General features: G+C 35.8%; 1 long non-coding RNA gene across 1 annotated transcript in view; it reads left to right on the top strand.

Moving 5' to 3' along the window:
* The first annotated feature begins 2515 nt into the window (after positions 1-2515).
* The window catches only part of LOC138835939 (uncharacterized), a 45670-nt gene continuing 37558 nt past the window's right edge, over positions 2516-10627 (top strand). Inside the window, exon 1 of the long non-coding RNA XR_011374819.1 lies at positions 2516-2773. This is a non-coding gene — a long non-coding RNA (uncharacterized lncRNA). The remainder of the gene's footprint in view (positions 2774-10627) is intronic.

Genomic DNA, 10627 nt, shown 5'->3' with positions numbered 1-10627 from the left:
CGGAGCGAGCGAGGCAGCGAGCCGGAGAGGGGAACGGGGCGGGCGGGTGCGCCAAGCGAGTCGGAATTTCCTTCCCCCCGGGGCTTCGGCTTTTGGGGGTACGGCTGGGCACGGGAAGCGCCCACGCGGAGAGTTCCCATTCCCACCGCTAGGGCGTCACCCAGGGAATCCTGTCGGGCCCTAGCCCCGGCAGGTGGGCAGAAGGCTGCATACTAGCCGGGAGCACCGGAGAGGGAACCTAGGCCGCCGCGGAAGTACCCGGGACCAGGCCTGTGGCTTGCCCTGCCGGCAGCCTGACTTCGCCATCCAGGTCTTTTTCGATCTGGTTTTTTTTTTTTTTTTTTTTTTTTTTTTTTACCTGACCTCTGTTGTTCTGATCTTCACGCGCACACCTGTGACGCCCGGATCGCTTTAATGGGTGGCAGGTTTAAGCTTGTCCCATCTTCTCCAGGCATATTTTTGAGTTAAGCCTGCAACAGCTGTGACGGTGAGAGTACTCGGTAATTACTACATCTGATGACAATCTCCCAACCGACAGAGAAGGGGATGGTAGATTTTACTCACTTCTTGGAAATTTTACGGGAATAAAGAAATTGAATAAACACATCCGCCCCGAAGTATGTTTGTATGTTTCAGTGCTGATGTGTGTGCTCTTTAGAGGATCCTCTCACCTGACAAACAGGTATACAAGCTCATACGCACCGAGTGTTTCAGGTTATACTAATGGGCCCAAAAGCTTGCTTCCAGAAACCCGTGAGATTGCGAAAGGAGCTGGAAGCAGCAACTAACCATCTACATTAGCCATTGACGTTGCCCTGATAGTGCAACAGGGACAGGTCTTAATAGTAAACCAGTAGGAATTAAAATTAAACTGTCCCGGTGCCAGTGGCTCACGCCTGTAATCCTAGCTTCTCAGGAGGCTGAGATCTGAGGATCAGGGTTCAAAGCCAGCCCAGGCAGAAAAGTCCGAGAGACCCTTATCTCCAGTAAACCACTAGAAACCCGGAAGTGGTGCTGTGGCTTAAGCGGTAGAGCGCTCGCCTTGAGCTGAAGAGCACAGGGACAGTGCCCAGGCCCAGAGTTCAAGCCCCACGACCAACCAAAAAAAAAAAAAAAAGTTAAACAGTGGAAGTGTCACTGTGGCTCGCTTAAGCTTTGAGCACTAAGAGGCTCGGAGACAACGCTCAGACTTTGAGTTCAAGTCCCAGGACCGACAAATACTAAATAAAATTAAACTGATATTTAGAACCCATGCTTCATTAAATGATCTTTTAGTTGTTTATTTATTATAGCAACTGATTTAAAAATAATGTTGCTGGCATTAAGTAAAATACTGAATGCTGCTTAGTAATATGCCAGTAATAGGTAGATATCTCGCTGCATCTTTGCATATGAAATGCAGAGGGATTGTAGCTTTTGGGGGGGGGGTCACAATATTGTAACATGTCACAAAAAGTTGCTTTTAAATATTTTGACTAATGATACCAAAGTCATTTGTTTCACTAACTCTTCATGTTAGACTTTCAACAACTCAGTTAAACAGTTTCAACCATCATTTCTAGCTCCAAACGATCAGATTTTACAGTTGCTTAAATAGCCAATGATATAAATAATAAGTAACAGTGAAACATCTTAAAATTTGTGCCTTCCAATGCCAAGATCAAGATTAATATTTCAATTACTTCCAACCCTAATTTGGGACATACTAATCACATTATGGACTTCATTAGGGTAATCTTAAAACATTTTCTCAATGCTAAAGGCATTTTCCATGTCCATCTGTTTATTCCTGTTCTCCTGGTCCCAAGCATAAGGAAGATTGTACTCTCCGTGCTGAAGTTAGGTATAGACAGATGACTTATTTTGGTAATGAAATGTTTCGTACTTGGAGGCCAAAGCTTAACTCTCCACACAATCTTCCCTGCTGGCCCAATAATGGATGTATACTGAAATGGACACTAAGACTTGCACTAGGTGTGTATCAAGGGGCACAGCTGGCAGAATCCTGGAGTACTGAACTATACCCTGAATATAACTGGCAGAATCCTGGAGTACTGAACTATATCCTGAATATAACTGCCTGGAGAGTCCCACAACTACTATAGACCTGACTAAGCAAGAAGTAAACTTACATGATGTTAAATCTCAGAAATACAATTCTACAGGTTTTAGAACCAAGATTAGATAGTGTTCTCCGTTTTTGGTACTATATGATTTCTGCTGTAAATTGCTAAGTGGGTAGCAGACTAACAAAATTGTAATCACCATTGTTGTAAAACCATTACACATATCAGTGGAAAACTACTACTTCCCAATCTTTCTTTTTATACAGAACTTTTTAAATTGCCCAAGTTGTCCAGATGTTGCTCAACCTCCTTGTTTGGACATTTCCCCTCCCCCTACTTCATCCAATCATTTTAAGGCATCTCAGGAAGGTTTTACAGACTACATTGGTAAAGAGAGCCCAGCTCTTTCTTCAGAACCCCCAGTGGGTCATTCTGTGGCCAAAGGCCCCAGGATAGTTTGTTTCAGTTATTAATTTACAGGACAGCAGAGTTAAAGGAATTTGTACTTAAGACACCATACTTTATCCTTTGTCTTCTGAAAGGATAGTCCATAACACAAGGGGACTGTGCAAATATTTGTGGGATGAAGAAATGGAGGTACCTTAAGGATGTCACTCAGGAGAATCCTAACAGGAACATGAATCAACAGAAAAGACCAATTTCCCTTGAAGGCATTGCCAGATCATTAAAAATGGGACAGGCAGAAGGTGAGTTTGTTAGAAAATCTACATGATTTTCTGGTGATTAAACATGATGACAAAATTACCAGGTAGAAAAAGGTCCATTTTACTATTTATCTCTTTGAATGATAATCTAGTTTAAAGATTCCTGTTGTAGAATATTAAAATAAATGCACATACTTTACCTACTGGGCAATGAAAATTTTCTAGGAAAAAAATTAGGTTGTCTAAACATTTTTGTCTAAAATATTTGAAATAAACTTTTGGAGTAAATATTTTGTCTAAAATATTTGGAGTAAGCTATTTGAAATAATTAAAATTTTTAAGCCTTTGATATTAAAATAAAGGATTATTTTAAAGGATATTTTTATTCAGCTTTAAGATTCACCAAAAAGATGCATTTTAAAATGAAAGATCAAAGTGGCACTGTGGCTCAAGTTGGAAAGTGCTAGCCTTGAGCACAAAGAGGCTCAGGGACAGTGCCTAGGCTCAGAGTTCAAGCCCCAGGACAGGCAAAAAAAAAAAAAGTGTGTCGACAATAAAATGAAAGATCACATTCAGAGATAAATAATATATTCCCATGTATTTCATCTTTGACTATTGTAATCTAAAGACAGTGCTTATTTTATGCCTTTCAAGATTATAGGCACATGTGATTTTTACATAGATAAAACATTGCATAATTATGTTCAGTTTTAATGAAAGTCATATGTCAGTCTCTGAGTTTTAAAAACTAATCCCAGGTAAGCATGTATTTAATTGAAGTCTATGTATAGATTTGAATTGAAGAAAATAAGGATCAGAAAAAACAAGTTCAGAGATATATGCATAATAATTTAATATTTCATCTTCTATAGTATTTTTTCACTTTCAATTTTCAGTGTTCCAAGAAAGAGCTTTATGCCAAAGTACCAAAAATCTTTTTCTTTGGCTACCAGGAATTCTAGGCCAGGTGACACAGGCTCTCTGATATCTTTGGTATTATCTACTTTTCCTTCTCTTATTTTATTTGTAATTTTACTTTGTTGCCTTTGTTTCCAAATTGTGCAATTATCTAGTAGGGAAGCATAATGTTTGTTAATACATGTATGTTGAAATTGTAAAGTTGTTTTTATATGGAAGTAGCTATTTGTGTAAAACTACTTTGATTTTATTTCACTGGAAAAAATTTTTCTCTTTGTGCTAAAGACAGAAATATACAAAGGAAAAACAGAAAAACTGGTAACAGGTTTATGTGTGTGTGTGTGCCTGTGTGTGTGTGTGTGCATGTGTGGGTGCACATGCACATGCGTGCCTGTCAGTCCTAGGGCTTGATCTCAGCATCTGGGTGTTGTCTCTGAGCTTTTTTGCTCAAGGCCAGGGCTCTACCATTTGAACCATAGCTCACTTCTGGCTTCTTAGTGGTTAATTGGAGATATAAGTCTCCTAGACTTGTACTGACTTCAAACAATGAGCCTCAGATCTCAGCCTCCTCAATGGGATGGCAGGTGAAAACCCTTGGCACCTGGCTTTAAACAGCTTTTTAAATGATTGTCATGCTTAGTGTACATGCTTAGTATAGTATCTAATGCATGTCCTTTTAATACAAACTGATGAAAATTAGTTTTGTCCATTTAAAGTAATTAAACTTTTAAGGCAAATATAAAAGCTGAAGAAGTTGGTTTATATAATTTTTAAAAACAATTCTAATGGCCATTTTTGTTCTCCACCATATTTTATACCATATTTAATGTATAGTATATGAGAGATTTTTATACTTTTTATTTTCAATACTGTCTAACAGAGATAAGCCATATTTTGTTGTTACAAAAAACTTTTTTTTCCTTTATAAAATTAAATACTCAAATCAAAGCTTGGGGAAAATTATAGCAATACCATTTTAAAGGGAAATTTTAAATTATGCTGTTCATGTTTCCGTGTTTAAGATGATAAATGTGTTATAATCAGGCATAATAGAATTTAAACATACCAATATAAATATACTTTACTGTCAATTTTAATGAAATTTTAACTAATCCTATTTTATATCTTGAAATGTGGAAAACCATCATTAGTTACTGGCTCATGAATTAAATTTTAGTTTAGCAAAGAATCATCTATTGAATGCCTGACATATAAGAGTCAAGCTAAGGAAGGAGACGTGGCAAGAACACACTGCCTTTGCCCTTACGGACTCACAGCCCATAGCCATCCTGTGGCTCTCAGGTCAATTATAATCTAAAGGAAATTCACCTGAAATCACTGGAGGGCCCTCTACTTCTCTTCCAAAAGTAAAACTCACAAATTTAGAAATTCCTAATTACCAAAGGAAACATTTGATTTTAATACGTTGTGTCTCTTATAGTAGCACTGCATTTCTATATTATCAAATAGAATTTGAGGAAGAACATTAACATACATCCATTCTGGGACAGAGGTGAGACTTGGAAAAATATACTTGGACCCAGATATAGAAAACATTTAATAATGTGGGTATATAGGAGGACAGAGTTTTAGTGCCCTTCCAAACTACAAGTGCAGATTCTGATACCTTAAACACCAAGTTGTCTAAAATCCACATTCTTTTCCCTTCTTACAAACATTATTTTACTATCTCTTTCTACAATCCTGTTACTGGTTGGCAATACTTTTCCTACCTACTAGAAGTAAATAAATCTTTTTTATATTAAAATATCACTTCTGTTAAAAGTACTCTATTGATTTAAATTTTAAACCCTAGCTTGGAACTAGTGGCTCATACTGTAATCTTAGCTACTTAAAACACTGAAATCTGATGTTCATGGTTCAAAGCCAATGCTGTCATGAAAGTCTATGAGACTCTTATGCCCAATTTACACACACACACACACACACACACACACACACACACACACACAGCCTCAAGTGTAGTTGTCAAATACCAGCCTTGAGTAAAAAGTTAAAGGACACTCTCCAGGTCAAGCCCCAGTACTGGTACCAATGAAAGAAATAGAAAAAAAAAATGGCAAAATTTTGCCTATTTTTACCTATTTCATTTAAAACGATTTACTAAATTTTGGCATTGAGAATTTTGCAAGTAAGTATTAAATTATAGTTATAGGACTGGGAAGATGGTCAAGCGGTAGAGTGCTAGCCTTGAGCTGAAGAGCGGAGGGACAGTGCCCAGGCCCAGAGTTCAGGCCCCACGACCGACAAAAAAATAAATAAATAAATTCTAGTTATAAATAGCAGCCTCATTTCTACCTTTATAAATTACTTTTAATTAATAAGGACTTTGGGGAATTATTTTTATTATGGCATAAACTTTTAATGTCTATAAGACTATAGTGTTCCAAATTTTCTTAAGTATTCCACCCAGCATTTCTATTACCTCCTTTCATACATCTTAAAGGAGCTTTGTAAACTGCATGTCAGCTTCTTTCTATCTCAAAATGCATAGCTTTGACACAAGCCACCTTGATGAGGCTTTCCAGGCCTAACACCTAACAAGTCTCAGCACATTAAGTCTTGGCAAGGCCTGTACCCTCCTTCTCTGCCTTTTCTCCTGGGAGGCTGAGCATGTGTGTGGCTAAATTTCACAGTGGTTAAGAGCTCAAGCATTGGAGCCAGATAGATTTGGGTTAACATCCCTGGCTGGCTCTGCTACTTACTTTCTAGGTGACATTAGGAACGTTACTGTTCTTGGCAGAGAATAATTATCCAGTGAGGGTAGAATAAATACTAAGGCCTATGAGGCTCTTTATAAAGTAATGTTAAAATGGAGAGTGTGCTGTGTCTTAGTTAAGACTTGGTCTATAAAGCAGAAGTCTTTGTGCTCCAAGCTGAGAGTTTTTGCAATAATGACCTTGAGCAAATCACTCAGCTGTGGACTATTCCATTCCTTTCGGGCCAGCTTGAGCAGGAAAGTCTGTGAGACGCTTATTTCTACTTAATCACTATAAAGCGGTAGAGCACCAGCTCTAAAACCAAAAGCAGTCCCCAGTACCTGGGCAGTACCCAGGCCCTGAGTTCAGACCCAGCACCCCCTCCACACACACATACACACATGTGCACACATATAAATCCTTTTCTTATCTCTCCATAAGAAGTTGGAATAGCCTATGATCTCTGTGTTCTAGCTTTCCCATATGTTGAGAAATCCAGCTCACTGTTTTAAACACTATTGAATTCACAGACAAGATTGTTAATAATAAAGATGTCTTGTCATACAAAATTAAGAAGAATGAAGGAAAAAGTGGGTAAGAGAGGGTTGGGTGAGAATATTGAAAGGGTGACATTGGTCAGGATATATTGTAGTCATAAACTGCTTTATTAAATGGAAACTCCTTTTTACGACTACTTATAGATAATCATATAAAGAAAAAAGGATGACATATCACCTATTACCTTGCAAAGATAGACATACTTATCCTTATTTTACTATTCTAAAAATTGAATTAAATGACTTGTCTAAACTATAACTAGTAAAGTAGCAAAACTGGGATCAAACACTTATTCTTTCTATTAGTTTTTACTTTTGATGTTTTACTAACATTTGTTATCTTTCTTCAAATATGGCAAGTTAAAAAATGGTAACAGAGCAAATAAATATTATTGTGTAAGCAGCATGCTGAATAAGTTTTCCTATCTCAGAATTCTAGGTCAACTTCAACAAGTACTAGCTACCTGAACCTGCCTTGTTCCAAAGGATCCACTTCAATCTGGGGGGACCTATAGTTATGATGGTATCCAATTTCTTTCAAGGAATATGATGGTAATGGAAGAAAAGCATAGAGGAGAACATTTCAAAGGTTATCAGAAATTCAGACGCATTCTGGAGTGGCTATTCAAGGCCCTCAAGCTCCCCTTGACTACTGAGAACAAAGGTGCTTTGAAGTGTGAAGCCTTGTTAATAATACGTGTACTATTATAGCACAGTAGAACTACCCAAGACCCTTTGACAACTGTAGAGAACAATATATTCAATCAGATCCCTCTGTATGCATATCAAGCTCTATCCCAACAGAGATTTGCAGTGGAAGAAATCACACTGTATATTTCTCTCCACTAACAAGACAAAAATCTATCTAGGAACATCAAAGGCAGCAGACAAAGAAGACAGATTACAAAATATATGTTTGGAATTTAGAAATTATGAAAGAGCACATAACCCAAGGATAACCCACCATATAGGCATTACCACTTTTGCACACTCAGGAATGAGGTTAAAATATTTAACAACCATTACTATTTTAAGTATTGTTGCCCTGATGACTGTGGTTGAAGTGGAAGAAAAAGAAAATAAAGCAGAAAGGACCATGTTACACACTTCCTGGAAATGTGTATGTGAATTTCAGGATTAAAAAAAAAAAAAAGATTGTTTAGTAAAAGGTAAAAAAATACCCTATCTCGTAAGGTCATTAAGAAATTAAATTATATAACATTGTTAACTCACTTAGCTGAATATCTAGCACATCAAGGGCACCTAGAATTCTGGCTAAGGGTATAATGAACCAACAACTAACAGGGAACTAGCAAATGCTAGGTGGATCGGTGTAGACTCAAGTATTTTCTTTGGGGCTTTTAATAGTTATCAGCTTCTGTAAGACACCGGAAGAAGTTAGTTGATAAAAGATGATGTTTAGTTAAGAAAGGAAATTTGATTGAATATTAAGTGATTGAATATTTTCAGAAGGTACTGTGTATGTTTTAGGGATAGTAATGTATTTTTAAAATCTATATAATTTTCTCTCATCATGAAGTAGAAGACTTTGATCAGCAAGGAATAACTATTCTCCTACAGAGATCTGTGAAGTGCACTAAGTAAAAAAAATAATTCTTTCTATAAGAAACCATGAAATTGGCATTAAGATGTTCTTTCTAATGACTTTACTGTAAAGAACACACAGCCTTACTAATTTTAACCTCTGAATTGAGATCACACAGGAACTCTTGGTGACAACCACTAACCTTCTATTTGAAACAGTACCAAAATGAATGTAATTTTGTATCTGAAAAATGTAAGGTCCCTTGCTGTATGTTTTGAGTTGGGTTTAGAATTGCTCATCACTTCAGGCATAATTCTCATGCTTGTTCTAAAATTTAAAGCCTGTCAGTTCCAAGCTGTAACTAAAACTACGTCAATTCCATGAGTTTCCTTCTGATTCTTTCTGAAATATCTCACTTTTTTAAAACAATGCCAGGTAAAGTTGAGGAATTTAAGAAATTGGTCAAAATTTAAGAAATTCCTACTAGTCATTTTGGAAAATATTTCCATTTGTCAATTTTGTATTTCAGTTGATATTTGTTGTAGAAGTCTGGCAAAAAAAGAAAATCAATTGCTTAAGTCAGTTCAGCATCATCATCAAAGTAAGGACAATGCAGTACAACTAGGAAATCTAATTATTTTGTTTTCATTTATAGGAATTTTTAGCTGAAAAACAATTCAAGAAATATATTTTTAATTTTTAGTTGGTGATGCAGTATATAATATGCAATGTATAATCATTAGTTTCTCAAGGCTTGAGTTACACTTAAGTATAGCAAATAATTATGTTCTATAAAAGTAATCTGAACCTAGCTGGGCACCAGTGCTTTATACTTGAAATTGTAGCAACTTAGTAGGCTGAAATTGTGAAGTTTACTGTTTAAAGCAAGCCCAAGCATAAAAGTTTTCAAGCAAAAGGCAAACATCAACAACAAAAACAAAAAGACCTTAAACCTCTATAGAACAGATTTTAATAGAGATCTAAAGTATAACATTTGGTGCCTTCCAGAGGTCCATGAAGATTCTACCAATATTCCAGAATAATGTGCTTCAATCTCATATTTATTTATGAGGTCCTAACTAGCTCTATGTATTTTAAGAGTACAGTTAATTCTTGCCACATGCTCATAAAGCAACAAAGAGGCATGATTACTCTTACTTTGAAGATGAACAAACAATAACTCATCTTTGTTATATAATTTCCCAACAACCCACAAAGTAGTAGGGACACAGTAATTAAATCTTCAAATTATAATATGGAATATAGTATAATACCTTACCTAAATTCCAGGAACTATTTCTAAAATTACTAAAGAATATAATAATATTATTTTATAGCTATTTTTATATGATGTTCTTAATAATAATTAATCAACTATGTTGGAATCACTCTAAAATAATAGATGAGTAGAGTTAGGTTTAAATCCTTTTAATTTATTTTAAAATTAATAATACCAGGGTAATATTTTTATCACTTGATACAAAAAGTACAATATATGGGTGAAAAAGTCTTTATACTTTAAAGTGGATTTTTAAAATCTATGATATACATTGAATTTCCTTTTAAAAGAATGAAGGAGAAATAATTCTAAGGGTGCTTAAGCTTCTAGAATAAGAGACAGCCAACAGTTAAATATAAATTCAAAATATTTTAATTTATCATTGGTTAAGTTGGATTAATAAAATTTTGATTAAAGCAAGTATTAAAGGAAGTGTATCAATATTCATAATTATGGTGAATAATTCTGTGATATTTCTAGGATTTGGTCTTCATCAATGGCCAGAGGATTTTACATCTGGCTGAGCAATACAATAACTTGTACATGTTTAAAATATTGATTTCTAACTCTGACAGTCTCCATTCCTATGCTCCAGTTCAGAATAGGAGACTGAGCAGTCTTAGTTAAGTAAACATATATACATATTTTTCTAGAAGATTAGTGTGTGTGTGTGTGTGTGTGTGTGTGTGTGTGTGTATGTGTGTATAACTCCATTCATTTATGTCCAGTGAGAAAAAAATCAGGAAATGTATTTGGTGATTATGATTTTCCTGTCTTTAGACAGAAAATTTTCTTTTTAGGCAGTCTTGCTGTGTAGCTGAGGATGCCCTCAAACTCTATTCTCCTGTCTTAGACTTTCAACTGCTAAAATTACAA

The sequence above is a fragment of the Dipodomys merriami genome, unplaced genomic scaffold, assembly GCF_024711535.1.
Source record: "Dipodomys merriami isolate MVZ:Mamm:240054 unplaced genomic scaffold, mDipMer1.0.p SCAF_1, whole genome shotgun sequence".
NCBI classification, from domain to species: domain Eukaryota; kingdom Metazoa; phylum Chordata; class Mammalia; order Rodentia; family Heteromyidae; genus Dipodomys; species Dipodomys merriami.
Note: the sequence above shows the minus strand (reverse complement) of the source record. Positions and strands in the feature narration are given on the sequence as shown.